Source organism: Pimephales promelas, chromosome 20 (genome assembly GCF_988280905.1).
Source record: "Pimephales promelas chromosome 20, fPimPro1.hap1.1, whole genome shotgun sequence".
NCBI classification, from domain to species: domain Eukaryota; kingdom Metazoa; phylum Chordata; class Actinopteri; order Cypriniformes; family Leuciscidae; genus Pimephales; species Pimephales promelas.
The window spans coordinates 15605260-15616788 of NC_142788.1; the positions used below are offsets into that span (position 1 = coordinate 15605260).

An 11529-nucleotide genomic window follows, 5' to 3' on the forward strand; every position below is an offset into this window, starting at 1 on the left:
AACTCAAGCCCCTACCTGTAAACCTATGATTCAGTTTTAAATCAATCTTTCAATCTAGCCCTTCATTAGAACATCAAATGGATTTTTCCATTATTCCTTGATCATTCTGCTAATAGATGATGGCAATGAGATGGTCAGATGATCTTTTAAGTTAAAAATTGAAATCGTTCAATTCCATAGCATCTCTTGCTTTCTAAAACCATTCTCCAGGTAAGGCTCGAACTCACAACCTCGGCATTGCTCTGCTGCGTACTGCCTTATAAGTACCGCGCGCTGACCGATTGCGCCACTGGAGCTCCTGATAGAAGTTAATATTTTCAAAAACAATGTGGGGAATCAGAAACAACTTGATCCATTTTAAAGCTTGGCTACCAAGATTGATAACTCAAGCCCCTACCTGTAAACCTATGATTCAGTTTTAAAACAATCTTTCAATCTAGCCCTTCATTAGAACATCAAATGGATTTTTCCATTATTCCTTGATCATTCTGCTAATAGATGATGGAAATGAGATGGTCAGATGATCTTTTAAGTTAAACATTGAAATCGTTCAATTCCATAGCATCTCTTGCTTTCTAAAAGCATGCTCCAGGTGAGGCTCGAACTCACAACCTCAGCATTGCTCTGCTGCGTACTGCCTTATAAGTACCGCGCGCTGACCGATTGCGCCACTGGAGCTCCTGATAGAAGTTAATATTTTCAAAAACAATGTGGGGAATCAGAAACAACTTGATCCATTTAAAGCTTGGCAACCAAGATTGATAACTCAAGCCCCTACCTGTAAACCTATGATTCAGTTTTAAAACAATCTTTCAGTCTAGCCCTTCATTAGAACATCAAATGGATTTTTCCATTATTCCTTGATCATTCTTCTAATGGATGATGGCAATGAGATGGTCAGATGATCTTTTAAGTTAAACATTGAAGTCGTTCAATTCCATAGCATCTCTTGCTTTCTAAAACCATGCTCCAGGTGAGGCTCGAACTCACAACCTCGGCATTGCTCTGCTGCGTACTGCCTTATAAGTACCGCGCGCTGACCGATTGCGCCACTGGAGCTCCTGATAGAAATTAATATTTTCGAAAACAATGTGGGGAATCAGATACAAGTTGAGCCATTTTGAAGCCGGCTACTAAGCTTGATAACACAAGCCCCTACCTGTAAATTTATGATTCAGTTTTAAAACAATCTTTCAATCTAGCCCTTCATTAGAACATCAAATGGATTTTTCCATTATTCCTTGATCATTCTTCTAATGGATGATGGCAATGTGATCTTCGGATGATCTTTTAAGATAGACACTGAAATCTTTCAATTTCATACCATCTCTTGCTTTCTAAAAGCATGCTCCAGGTGAGGCTCAAACTCACAACCTCGGCATTGCTCTGCTGCGTACTGCCTTATAAGTACCGCGCGCTGACCGATTGCGCCACTGGAGCTCCTGATAGAAATTAATATTTTCAAAAACAATGTGGGGAATCAGAAACAACTTGATCCATTTTAAAGCTTGGCTACCAAGATTGATAACTCAAGCCCCTACCTGTAAACCTATGATTTAGTTTTAAAACAATCTTTCAGTCTAGCCCTTCATTAGAACATCAAATGGATTTTTCCATTATTCCTTGATCATTCTTCTAATGGATGATGGCAATGAGATGGTCAGATGATCTTTTAAGTTAAACATCGAAGTCGTTCAATTCCATAGCATCTCTTGCTTTCTAAAACCATGCTCCAGGTGAGGCTCGAACTCACAACCTCGGCATTGCTCTGCTGCGTACTGCCTTATAAGTACCGCGCGCTGACCGATTGCGCCACTGGAGCTTCTGATCCAGGTTAGTATTTTCAAAAACAATGTGAGGAATCAGAAACAAGTTGAGCCATTTTAAAGCCCGGCTACTAAGCTTGATAACACAAGCCCCTACCTGTAAACTTATGATTCAGTTTTAAAACAATCTTTCAATCTAGACCTTCATTAGAACATCAAATGGATTTTTCCATTATTCCTTGATCATTCTTCTAATGGATGATGGCAATGAGATGGTCAGATGATCTTTTAAGTTAAACATTGAAATCGTTCAATTCCATAGCATCTCTTGCTTTCTAAAACCATGCTCCAGGTGAGGCTCGAACTCACAACCTCGGAATTGCTCTGCTGCGTACTGCCTTATAAGTACCGCGCGCTGACCGATTGCGCCACTGGAGCTCCTGACAGAAACTAATATTTTCAAAAAAAATGTGGGGAATCAGAAACAAGTTGAGCCATTTTAAAGCCCGGCTACTAAGCTTGATAACACAAGCCCCTACCTGTAAACTTATGATTCAGTTTTAAAACAATCTTTCAATCTAGCCCTTCATTAGAACATCAAATGGATTTTTCCATTATTCCTTGATAATTCTTCTAATGGATGATGGCAATGTGATCTTCGGATGATCTTTTAAGATAGACACTGAAATCTTTCAATTCCATAGCATCTCTTGCTTTCTAAAAGCATGCTCCAGGTGAGGCTCAAACTCACAACCTCGGCATTGCTCTGCTGCGTACTGCCTTATAAGTACCGCGCGCTGACCGATTGTGCCAGTGGAGCTTCTGATACAGATTAATATTTTCAAAAACAATGTGAGGAATCAGAAACAAGTTGAGCCATTTTAAAGCACGGCTACCAAGCTTGATAACTCAAGCCCCTACCTGTAAACCTATGATTCTGTTTTAAAACAATCTTTCAATCTAGCCCTTCCTTAGAACATCAAATGGATTTTTCCATTATTCCTTGATCATTCTTCTAATGGATGATGGCAATGTGATCTTCGGATGATCTTTTAAGTTAAACATCGAAGTCGTTCAATTCCATAGCATCTCTTGCTTTCTAAAACCATGCTCCAGGTGAGGCTCGAACTCACAACCTCGGCATTGCTCTGCTGCGTACTGCCTTATAAGTACCGCGCGCTGACCGATTGCGCCACTGGAGCTTCTGATCCAGGTTAGTATTTTCAAAAACAATGTGAGGAATCAGAAACAAGTTGAGCCATTTTAAAGCCCGGCTACTAAGCTTGATAACACAAGCCCCTACCTGTAAACTTATGATTCAGTTTTAAAACAATCTTTCAATCTAGACCTTCATTAGAACATCAAATGGATTTTTCCATTATTCCTTGATCATTCTTCTAATGGATGATGGCAATGAGATGGTCAGATGATCTTTTAAGTTAAACATTGAAATCGTTCAATTCCATAGCATCTCTTGCTTTCTAAAACCATGCTCCAGGTGAGGCTCGAACTCACAACCTCGGCATTGCTCTGCTGCGTACTGCCTTATAAGTACCGCGCGCTGACCGATTGCGCCACTGGAGCTTCTGATCCAGGTTAGTATTTTCAAAAACAATGTGAGGAATCAGAAACAAGTTGAGCCATTTTAAAGCCCGGCTACTAAGCTTGATAACACAAGCCCCTACCTGTAAACTTATGATTCAGTTTTAAAACAATCTTTCAATCTAGACCTTCATTAGAACATCAAATGGATTTTTCCATTATTCCTTGATCATTCTTCTAATGGATGATGGCAATGAGATGGTCAGATAATCTTTTAAGTTAAACATTGAAGTCGTTCAATTCCATAGCATCTCTTGCTTTCTAAAACCATGCTCCAGGTGAGGCTCGAACTCACAACCTCGGCATTGCTCTGCTGCGTACTGCCTTATAAGTACCGCGCGCTGACCGATTGCGCCACTGGAGGTCCTGATAGAAATTAATATTTTCAAAAACAATGTGGGGAATCAGAAACAACTTGATCCGTTTAAAGCTTGGCTACCAAGATTGATAACTCAAGCCCCTACCTGTAAACCTATGATTCAGTTTTAAAACAATCTTTCAGTCTAGCCCTTCATTAGAACATCAAATGGATTTTTCCATTATTCCTTGATCATTCTTCTAATGGATGATGGCAATGTGATCTTCGGATGATCTTTTAAGATAGACACTGAAATCTTTCAATTTCATACCATCTCTTGCTTTCTAAAACCATGCTCCAGGTGAGGCTCGAACTCACAACCTCGGCATTGCTCTGCTGCGTACTGCCTTATAAGTACCGCGCGCTGACCGATTGCGCCACTGGAGCTTCTCATAAACAACTATATTATCAATTACAATGTGGGGAATCAGAAACAACTTGATCCATTTTAAAGCTTGGCTACCAAGATTGATAACTCAAGCCCCTACCTGTAAACCTATGATTCAGTTTTAAAACAATCTTTCAGTCTAGCCCTTCATTAGAACATCAAATGGACTTTTCCATTATTCCTTGATCATTCTTCTAATGGATGATGGCAATGTGATCTTCGGATGATCTTTTAAGTTAGACACTGAAATCTTTCAATTTCATACCATCTCTTGCTTTCTAAAACCATGCTCCAGGTGAGGCTCGAACTCACAACCTCGGCATTGCTCTGCTGCGTACTGCCTTATAAGTACCGCGCGCTGACCGATTGCGCCACTGGAGCTCCTGATAGAAGTTAATATTTTCAAAAACAATGTGAGGAATCAGAAACAAGTTGAGCCATTTTAAAGCCCGGCTACTAAGCTTGATAACACAAGCCCCTACCTGTAAACCTATGATTCAGTTTTAAAATAATCTTTCAATCTAGCCCTTCATTAGAACATCAAATGGATTTTTCCATTATTCCTTGATCATTCTTCTAATGGATGATGGCAATGTGATCTTCGGATGATCTTTTAAGATAGACACTGAAATCTTTCAATTTCATACCATCTCTTGCTTTCTAAAACCATGCTCCAGGTGAGGCTCGAACTCACAACCTCGGCATTGCTCTGCTGCGTACTGCCTTATAAGTACCGCGCGCTGACCGATTGCGCCACTGGAGCTCCTGATAGAAATTAATATTTTCAAAAACAATGTGGGGAATCAGAAACAAGTTGAGCCATTTTAAAGCCCGGCTACTAAGCTTGATAACACAAGCCCCTACCTGTAAACTTAAGATTCAGTTTTAAAACAATCTTTCAATCAAGCCCTTCATTAGAACATCAAATGGATTTTTCCATTATTCCTTGATCATTCTTCTAATGGATGATGGCAATGAGATGGTCAGATGATCTTTTAAGTTAAACATTGAAGTCGTTCAATTCCATAGCATCTCTTGCTTTCTAAAACCATGCTCCAGGTGAGGCTCGAACTCACAACCTCGGCATTGCTCTGCTGCATACTGCCTTATAAGTACCGCGCGCTGACCGATTGCGCCACTGGAGCTTCTGATCCAGATTAGTATTTTCAAAAACAATGTGAGGAATCAGAAAGAAGTTGAGCCATTTTAAAGCCCGGCTACTAAGCTTGATAACACAAGCCCCTACCTGTAAACCTATGATTCAGTTTTAAAATAATCTTTCAATCTAGCCCTTCATTAGAACATCAAATGGATTTTTCCATTATTCCTTGATCATTCTGCTAATAGATGATGGCAATGAGATGGTCAGATGATCTTTTAAGATAAACATTGAAATCGTTCAATTCCATAGCATCTCTTGCTTTCTAAAACCATGCTCCAGGTGAGGCTCGAACTCACAACCTCGGCATTGCTCTGCTGCGTACTGCCTTATAAGTACCGCTCGCTGACCGATTGCGCCACTGGAGCTCCTGACAAAAACTAATATTTTCAAAAAAAATGTGGGGAATCAGAAACAAGTTGAGCCATTTTAAAGCCCGGCTACTAAGCTTGATAACACAAGCCCCTACCTGTAAACTTATGATTCAGTTTTAAAACAATCTTTCAATCTAGCCCTTCATTAGAACATCAAATGGATTTTTCCATTATTCCTTGATCATTCTTCTAATGGATGATGGCAATGTGATCTTCGGATGATCTTTTAAGATAGACACTGAAATCTTTCAATTTCATACCATCTCTTGCTTTCTAAAAGCATGCTCCAGGTGAGGCTCAAACTCACAACCTTGGCATTGCTCTGCTGCGTACTGCCTTATAAGTACCGCGCGCTGACCGATTGCGCCAGTGGAGCTTCTGATACAGATTAATATTTTCAAAAACAATGTGAGGAATCAGAAACAAGTTGAGCCATTTTAAAGCACGGCTACCAAGCTTGATAACTCAAGCCCCTACCTGTAAACCTATGATTCAGTTTTAAATCAATCTTTCAATCTAGCCCTTCATTAGAACATCAAATGGATTTTTCCATTATTCCTTGATCATTCTGCTAATAGATGATGGCAATGAGATGGTCAGATGATCTTTTAAGTTAAAAATTGAAATCGTTCAATTCCATAGCATCTCTTGCTTTCTAAAACCATTCTCCAGGTAAGGCTCGAACTCACAACCTCGGCATTGCTCTGCTGCGTACTGCCTTATAAGTACCGCGCGCTGACCGATTGCGCCACTGGAGCTCCTGATAGAAGTTAATATTTTCAAAAACAATGTGGGGAATCAGAAACAACTTGATCCATTTTAAAGCTTGGCTACCAAGATTGATAACTCAAGCCCCTACCTGTAAACCTATGATTCAGTTTTAAAACAATCTTTCAATCTAGCCCTTCATTAGAACATCAAATGGATTTTTCCATTATTCCTTGATCATTCTGCTAATAGATGATGGCAATGAGATGGTCAGATGATCTTTTAAGTTAAACATTGAAATCGTTCAATTCCATAGCATCTCTTGCTTTCTAAAAGCATGCTCCAGGTGAGGCTCGAACTCACAACCTCAGCATTGCTCTGCTGCGTACTGCCTTATAAGTACCGCGCGCTGACCGATTGCGCCACTGGAGCTCCTGATAGAAGTTAATATTTTCAAAAACAATGTGGGGAATCAGAAACAACTTGATCCATTTAAAGCTTGGCAACCAAGATTGATAACTCAAGCCCCTACCTGTAAACCTATGATTCAGTTTTAAAACAATCTTTCAGTCTAGCCCTTCATTAGAACATCAAATGGATTTTTCCATTATTCCTTGATCATTCTTCTAATGGATGATGGCAATGAGATGGTCAGATGATCTTTTAAGTTAAACATTGAAGTCGTTCAATTCCATAGCATCTCTTGCTTTCTAAAACCATGCTCCAGGTGAGGCTCGAACTCACAACCTCGGCATTGCTCTGCTGCGTACTGCCTTATAAGTACCGCGCGCTGACCGATTGCGCCACTGGAGCTTCTAATCCAGATTAGTATTTTCAAAAACAATGTGAGGAATCAGAAACAAGTTGAGCCATTTTAAAGCCCGGCTACTAAGCTTGATAACACAAGCCCCTACCTGTAAACCTATGATTCAGTTTTAAAATAATCTTTCAATCTAGCCCTTCATTAGAACATCAAATGGATTTTTCCATTATTCCTTGATCATTCTGCTAATAGATGATGGCAATGAGATGGTCAGATGATCTTTTAAGTTAAACATTGAAATCGATCTATTCCATAGCATCTCTTGCTTTCTAAAACCATGCTCCAGGTGAGGCTCGAACTCACAACCTCGGCATTGCTCTGCTGCGTACTGCCTTATAAGTACCGCGCGCTGACCGATTGCGCCACTGGAGCTCCTGATAGAAATTAATATTTTCGAAAACAATGTGGGGAATCAGATACAAGTTGAGCCATTTTGAAGCCGGCTACTAAGCTTGATAACACAAGCCCCTACCTGTAAATTTATGATTCAGTTTTAAAACAATCTTTCAATCTAGCCCTTCATTAGAACATCAAATGGATTTTTCCATTATTCCTTGATCATTCTTCTAATGGATGATGGCAATGTGATCTTCGGATGATCTTTTAAGATAGACACTGAAATCTTTCAATTTCATACCATCTCTTGCTTTCTAAAAGCATGCTCCAGGTGAGGCTCAAACTCACAACCTCGGCATTGCTCTGCTGCGTACTGCCTTATAAGTACCGCGCGCTGACCGATTGCGCCACTGGAGCTCCTGATAGAAATTAATATTTTCGAAAACAATGTGGGGAATCAGAAACAACTTGATCCATTTTAAAGCTTGGCTACCAAGATTGATAACTCAAGCCCCTACCTGTAAACCTATGATTTAGTTTTAAAACAATCTTTCAGTCTAGCCCTTCATTAGAACATCAAATGGATTTTTCCATTATTCCTTGATCATTCTTCTAATGGATGATGGCAATGAGATGGTCAGATGATCTTTTAAGTTAAACATCGAAGTCGTTCAATTCCATAGCATCTCTTGCTTTCTAAAACCATGCTCCAGGTGAGGCTCGAACTCACAACCTCGGCATTGCTCTGCTGCGTACTGCCTTATAAGTACCGCGCGCTGACCGATTGCGCCACTGGAGCTTCTGATCCAGGTTAGTATTTTCAAAAACAATGTGAGGAATCAGAAACAAGTTGAGCCATTTTAAAGCCCGGCTACTAAGCTTGATAACACAAGCCCCTACCTGTAAACTTATGATTCAGTTTTAAAACAATCTTTCAATCTAGACCTTCATTAGAACATCAAATGGATTTTTCCATTATTCCTTGATCATTCTTCTAATGGATGATGGCAATGAGATGGTCAGATGATCTTTTAAGTTAAACATTGAAATCGTTCAATTCCATAGCATCTCTTGCTTTCTAAAACCATGCTCCAGGTGAGGCTCGAACTCACAACCTCGGCATTGCTCTGCTGCGTACTGCCTTATAAGTACCGCGCGCTGACCGATTGCGCCACTGGAGCTCCTGACAGAAACTAATATTTTCAAAAAAAATGTGGGGAATCAGAAACAAGTTGAGCCATTTTAAAGCCCGGCTACTAAGCTTGATAACACAAGCCCCTACCTGTAAACTTATGATTCAGTTTTAAAACAATCTTTCAATCTAGCCCTTCATTAGAACATCAAATGGATTTTTCCATTATTCCTTGATAATTCTTCTAATGGATGATGGCAATGTGATCTTCGGATGATCTTTTAAGATAGACACTGAAATCTTTCAATTCCATAGCATCTCTTGCTTTCTAAAAGCATGCTCCAGGTGAGGCTCAAACTCACAACCTCGGCATTGCTCTGCTGCGTACTGCCTTATAAGTACCGCGCGCTGACCGATTGTGCCAGTGGAGCTTCTGATACAGATTAATATTTTCAAAAACAATGTGAGGAATCAGAAACAAGTTGAGCCATTTTAAAGCACGGCTACCAAGCTTGATAACTCAAGCCCCTACCTGTAAACCTATGATTCTGTTTTAAAACAATCTTTCAATCTAGCCCTTCCTTAGAACATCAAATGGATTTTTCCATTATTCCTTGATCATTCTTCTAATGGATGATGGCAATGTGATCTTCGGATGATCTTTTAAGTTAAACATCGAAGTCGTTCAATTCCATAGCATCTCTTGCTTTCTAAAACCATGCTCCAGGTGAGGCTCGAACTCACAACCTCGGCATTGCTCTGCTGCGTACTGCCTTATAAGTACCGCGCGCTGACCGATTGCGCCACTGGAGCTTCTGATCCAGGTTAGTATTTTCAAAAACAATGTGAGGAATCAGAAACATGTTGAGCCATTTTAAAGCCCGGCTACTAAGCTTGATAACACAAGCCCCTACCTGTAAACTTATGATTCAGTTTTAAAACAATCTTTCAATCTAGACCTTCATTAGAACATCAAATGGATTTTTCCATTATTCCTTGATCATTCTTCTAATGGATGATGGCAATGAGATGGTCAGATGATCTTTTAAGTTAAACATTGAAATCGTTCAATTCCATAGCATCTCTTGCTTTCTAAAACCATGCTCCAGGTGAGGCTCGAACTCACAACCTCGGCATTGCTCTGCTGCGTACTGCCTTATAAGTACCGCGCGCTGACCGATTGCGCCACTGGAGCTCCTGACAGAAACTAATATTTTCAAAAAAAATGTGGGGAATCAGAAACAAGTTGAGCCATTTTAAAGCCCGGCTACTAAGCTTGATAACACAAGCCCCTACCTGTAAACTTATGATTCAGTTTTAAAACAATCTTTCAATCTAGCCCTTCATTAGAACATCAAATGGATTTTTCCATTATTCCTTGATAATTCTTCTAATGGATGATGGCAATGTGATCTTCGGATGATCTTTTAAGATAGACACTGAAATCTTTCAATTCCATAGCATCTCTTGCTTTCTAAAAGCATGCTCCAGGTGAGGCTCAAACTCACAACCTCGGCATTGCTCTGCTGCGTACTGCCTTATAAGTACCGCGCGCTGACCGATTGTGCCAGTGGAGCTTCTGATACAGATTAATATTTTCAAAAACAATGTGAGGAATCAGAAACAAGTTGAGCCATTTTAAAGCACGGCTACCAAGCTTGATAACTCAAGCCCCTACCTGTAAACCTATGATTCTGTTTTAAAACAATCTTTCAATCTAGCCCTTCCTTAGAACATCAAATGGATTTTTCCATTATTCCTTGATCATTCTTCTAATGGATGATGGCAATGTGATCTTCGGATGATCTTTTAAGTTAAACATCGAAGTCGTTCAATTCCATAGCATCTCTTGCTTTCTAAAACCATGCTCCAGGTGAGGCTCGAACTCACAACCTCGGCATTGCTCTGCTGCGTACTGCCTTATAAGTACCGCGCGCTGACCGATTGCGCCACTGGAGCTTCTGATCCAGGTTAGTATTTTCAAAAACAATGTGAGGAATCAGAAACAAGTTGAGCCATTTTAAAGCCCGGCTACTAAGCTTGATAACACAAGCCCCTACCTGTAAACTTATGATTCAGTTTTAAAACAATCTTTCAATCTAGACCTTCATTAGAACATCAAATGGATTTTTCCATTATTCCTTGATCATTCTTCTAATGGATGATGGCAATGAGATGGTCAGATGATCTTTTAAGTTAAACATTGAAATCGTTCAATTCCATAGCATCTCTTGCTTTCTAAAACCATGCTCCAGGTGAGGCTCGAACTCACAACCTCGGCATTGCTCTGCTGCGTACTGCCTTATAAGTACCGCGCGCTGACCGATTGCGCCACTGGAGCTTCTGATCCAGGTTAGTATTTTCAAAAACAATGTGAGGAATCAGAAACAAGTTGAGCCATTTTAAAGCCCGGCTACTAAGCTTGATAACACAAGCCCCTACCTGTAAACTTATGATTCAGTTTTAAAACAATCTTTCAATCTAGACCTTCATTAGAACATCAAATGGATTTTTCCATTATTCCTTGATCATTCTTCTAATGGATGATGGCAATGAGATGGTCAGATGATCTTTTAAGTTAAACATTGAAATCGTTCAATTCCATAGCATCTCTTGCTTTCTAAAACCATGCTCCAGGTGAGGCTCGAACTCACAACCTCGGCATTGCTCTGCTGCGTACTGCCTTATAAGTACCGCGCGCTGACCGATTGCGCCACTGGAGCTCCTGACAGAAACTAATATTTTCAAAAAAAATGTGGGGAATCAGAAACAAGTTGAGCCATTTTAAAGCCCGGCTACTAAGCTTGATAACACAAGCCCCTACCTGTAAACTTATGATTCAGTTTTAAAACAATCTTTCAATCTAGCCCTTCATTAGAACAT

General features: G+C 40.0%; 26 non-coding genes across 26 annotated transcripts; all 26 read right to left on the minus strand.

The window, feature by feature from the left end:
- Positions 1 to 202: 202 nt before the first annotated feature.
- trnai-uau (transfer RNA isoleucine (anticodon UAU)) lies at positions 203 to 296 on the minus strand. Its single transcript has 2 exons — positions 259 to 296; positions 203 to 238 (listed from the first exon to the last, which is right to left on the minus strand). It is a non-coding gene; the product is annotated as a tRNA-Ile (tRNA).
- Positions 297 to 584: 288 nt separating this feature from the next.
- Positions 585 to 678, minus strand: trnai-uau (transfer RNA isoleucine (anticodon UAU)). The gene is made up of 2 exons: positions 641 to 678; positions 585 to 620 (listed from the first exon to the last, which is right to left on the minus strand). It is a non-coding gene; the product is annotated as a tRNA-Ile (tRNA).
- Positions 679 to 965: 287 nt separating this feature from the next.
- trnai-uau (transfer RNA isoleucine (anticodon UAU)) lies at positions 966 to 1059 on the minus strand. The gene is made up of 2 exons: positions 1022 to 1059; positions 966 to 1001 (listed from the first exon to the last, which is right to left on the minus strand). It is a non-coding gene; the product is annotated as a tRNA-Ile (tRNA).
- A 287-nt stretch (positions 1060 to 1346) lies between these two features.
- trnai-uau (transfer RNA isoleucine (anticodon UAU)) lies at positions 1347 to 1440 on the minus strand. Its single transcript has 2 exons — positions 1403 to 1440; positions 1347 to 1382 (listed from the first exon to the last, which is right to left on the minus strand). It is a non-coding gene; the product is annotated as a tRNA-Ile (tRNA).
- A 288-nt stretch (positions 1441 to 1728) lies between these two features.
- Positions 1729 to 1822, minus strand: trnai-uau (transfer RNA isoleucine (anticodon UAU)). The gene is made up of 2 exons: positions 1785 to 1822; positions 1729 to 1764 (listed from the first exon to the last, which is right to left on the minus strand). It is a non-coding gene; the product is annotated as a tRNA-Ile (tRNA).
- A 288-nt stretch (positions 1823 to 2110) lies between these two features.
- trnai-uau (transfer RNA isoleucine (anticodon UAU)) lies at positions 2111 to 2204 on the minus strand. The gene is made up of 2 exons: positions 2167 to 2204; positions 2111 to 2146 (listed from the first exon to the last, which is right to left on the minus strand). It is a non-coding gene; the product is annotated as a tRNA-Ile (tRNA).
- A 670-nt stretch (positions 2205 to 2874) lies between these two features.
- trnai-uau (transfer RNA isoleucine (anticodon UAU)) lies at positions 2875 to 2968 on the minus strand. The gene is made up of 2 exons: positions 2931 to 2968; positions 2875 to 2910 (listed from the first exon to the last, which is right to left on the minus strand). It is a non-coding gene; the product is annotated as a tRNA-Ile (tRNA).
- Positions 2969 to 3256: 288 nt separating this feature from the next.
- On the minus strand, positions 3257 to 3350 carry trnai-uau (transfer RNA isoleucine (anticodon UAU)). The gene is made up of 2 exons: positions 3313 to 3350; positions 3257 to 3292 (listed from the first exon to the last, which is right to left on the minus strand). It is a non-coding gene; the product is annotated as a tRNA-Ile (tRNA).
- Positions 3351 to 3638: 288 nt separating this feature from the next.
- trnai-uau (transfer RNA isoleucine (anticodon UAU)) lies at positions 3639 to 3732 on the minus strand. The gene is made up of 2 exons: positions 3695 to 3732; positions 3639 to 3674 (listed from the first exon to the last, which is right to left on the minus strand). It is a non-coding gene; the product is annotated as a tRNA-Ile (tRNA).
- Positions 3733 to 4019: 287 nt separating this feature from the next.
- Positions 4020 to 4113, minus strand: trnai-uau (transfer RNA isoleucine (anticodon UAU)). The gene is made up of 2 exons: positions 4076 to 4113; positions 4020 to 4055 (listed from the first exon to the last, which is right to left on the minus strand). It is a non-coding gene; the product is annotated as a tRNA-Ile (tRNA).
- A 288-nt stretch (positions 4114 to 4401) lies between these two features.
- trnai-uau (transfer RNA isoleucine (anticodon UAU)) lies at positions 4402 to 4495 on the minus strand. The gene is made up of 2 exons: positions 4458 to 4495; positions 4402 to 4437 (listed from the first exon to the last, which is right to left on the minus strand). It is a non-coding gene; the product is annotated as a tRNA-Ile (tRNA).
- Positions 4496 to 4783: 288 nt separating this feature from the next.
- trnai-uau (transfer RNA isoleucine (anticodon UAU)) lies at positions 4784 to 4877 on the minus strand. Its single transcript has 2 exons — positions 4840 to 4877; positions 4784 to 4819 (listed from the first exon to the last, which is right to left on the minus strand). It is a non-coding gene; the product is annotated as a tRNA-Ile (tRNA).
- Positions 4878 to 5165: 288 nt separating this feature from the next.
- trnai-uau (transfer RNA isoleucine (anticodon UAU)) lies at positions 5166 to 5259 on the minus strand. The gene is made up of 2 exons: positions 5222 to 5259; positions 5166 to 5201 (listed from the first exon to the last, which is right to left on the minus strand). It is a non-coding gene; the product is annotated as a tRNA-Ile (tRNA).
- Positions 5260 to 5547: 288 nt separating this feature from the next.
- trnai-uau (transfer RNA isoleucine (anticodon UAU)) lies at positions 5548 to 5641 on the minus strand. The gene is made up of 2 exons: positions 5604 to 5641; positions 5548 to 5583 (listed from the first exon to the last, which is right to left on the minus strand). It is a non-coding gene; the product is annotated as a tRNA-Ile (tRNA).
- Positions 5642 to 6311: 670 nt separating this feature from the next.
- Positions 6312 to 6405, minus strand: trnai-uau (transfer RNA isoleucine (anticodon UAU)). The gene is made up of 2 exons: positions 6368 to 6405; positions 6312 to 6347 (listed from the first exon to the last, which is right to left on the minus strand). It is a non-coding gene; the product is annotated as a tRNA-Ile (tRNA).
- A 288-nt stretch (positions 6406 to 6693) lies between these two features.
- Positions 6694 to 6787, minus strand: trnai-uau (transfer RNA isoleucine (anticodon UAU)). The gene is made up of 2 exons: positions 6750 to 6787; positions 6694 to 6729 (listed from the first exon to the last, which is right to left on the minus strand). It is a non-coding gene; the product is annotated as a tRNA-Ile (tRNA).
- A 287-nt stretch (positions 6788 to 7074) lies between these two features.
- trnai-uau (transfer RNA isoleucine (anticodon UAU)) lies at positions 7075 to 7168 on the minus strand. Its single transcript has 2 exons — positions 7131 to 7168; positions 7075 to 7110 (listed from the first exon to the last, which is right to left on the minus strand). It is a non-coding gene; the product is annotated as a tRNA-Ile (tRNA).
- A 288-nt stretch (positions 7169 to 7456) lies between these two features.
- Positions 7457 to 7550, minus strand: trnai-uau (transfer RNA isoleucine (anticodon UAU)). Its single transcript has 2 exons — positions 7513 to 7550; positions 7457 to 7492 (listed from the first exon to the last, which is right to left on the minus strand). It is a non-coding gene; the product is annotated as a tRNA-Ile (tRNA).
- A 287-nt stretch (positions 7551 to 7837) lies between these two features.
- Positions 7838 to 7931, minus strand: trnai-uau (transfer RNA isoleucine (anticodon UAU)). The gene is made up of 2 exons: positions 7894 to 7931; positions 7838 to 7873 (listed from the first exon to the last, which is right to left on the minus strand). It is a non-coding gene; the product is annotated as a tRNA-Ile (tRNA).
- Positions 7932 to 8219: 288 nt separating this feature from the next.
- Positions 8220 to 8313, minus strand: trnai-uau (transfer RNA isoleucine (anticodon UAU)). The gene is made up of 2 exons: positions 8276 to 8313; positions 8220 to 8255 (listed from the first exon to the last, which is right to left on the minus strand). It is a non-coding gene; the product is annotated as a tRNA-Ile (tRNA).
- A 288-nt stretch (positions 8314 to 8601) lies between these two features.
- trnai-uau (transfer RNA isoleucine (anticodon UAU)) lies at positions 8602 to 8695 on the minus strand. The gene is made up of 2 exons: positions 8658 to 8695; positions 8602 to 8637 (listed from the first exon to the last, which is right to left on the minus strand). It is a non-coding gene; the product is annotated as a tRNA-Ile (tRNA).
- Positions 8696 to 9365: 670 nt separating this feature from the next.
- On the minus strand, positions 9366 to 9459 carry trnai-uau (transfer RNA isoleucine (anticodon UAU)). Its single transcript has 2 exons — positions 9422 to 9459; positions 9366 to 9401 (listed from the first exon to the last, which is right to left on the minus strand). It is a non-coding gene; the product is annotated as a tRNA-Ile (tRNA).
- Positions 9460 to 9747: 288 nt separating this feature from the next.
- On the minus strand, positions 9748 to 9841 carry trnai-uau (transfer RNA isoleucine (anticodon UAU)). The gene is made up of 2 exons: positions 9804 to 9841; positions 9748 to 9783 (listed from the first exon to the last, which is right to left on the minus strand). It is a non-coding gene; the product is annotated as a tRNA-Ile (tRNA).
- Positions 9842 to 10511: 670 nt separating this feature from the next.
- trnai-uau (transfer RNA isoleucine (anticodon UAU)) lies at positions 10512 to 10605 on the minus strand. Its single transcript has 2 exons — positions 10568 to 10605; positions 10512 to 10547 (listed from the first exon to the last, which is right to left on the minus strand). It is a non-coding gene; the product is annotated as a tRNA-Ile (tRNA).
- A 288-nt stretch (positions 10606 to 10893) lies between these two features.
- On the minus strand, positions 10894 to 10987 carry trnai-uau (transfer RNA isoleucine (anticodon UAU)). Its single transcript has 2 exons — positions 10950 to 10987; positions 10894 to 10929 (listed from the first exon to the last, which is right to left on the minus strand). It is a non-coding gene; the product is annotated as a tRNA-Ile (tRNA).
- A 288-nt stretch (positions 10988 to 11275) lies between these two features.
- trnai-uau (transfer RNA isoleucine (anticodon UAU)) lies at positions 11276 to 11369 on the minus strand. Its single transcript has 2 exons — positions 11332 to 11369; positions 11276 to 11311 (listed from the first exon to the last, which is right to left on the minus strand). It is a non-coding gene; the product is annotated as a tRNA-Ile (tRNA).
- Between the last annotated feature and the right edge of the window lie 160 nt (positions 11370 to 11529).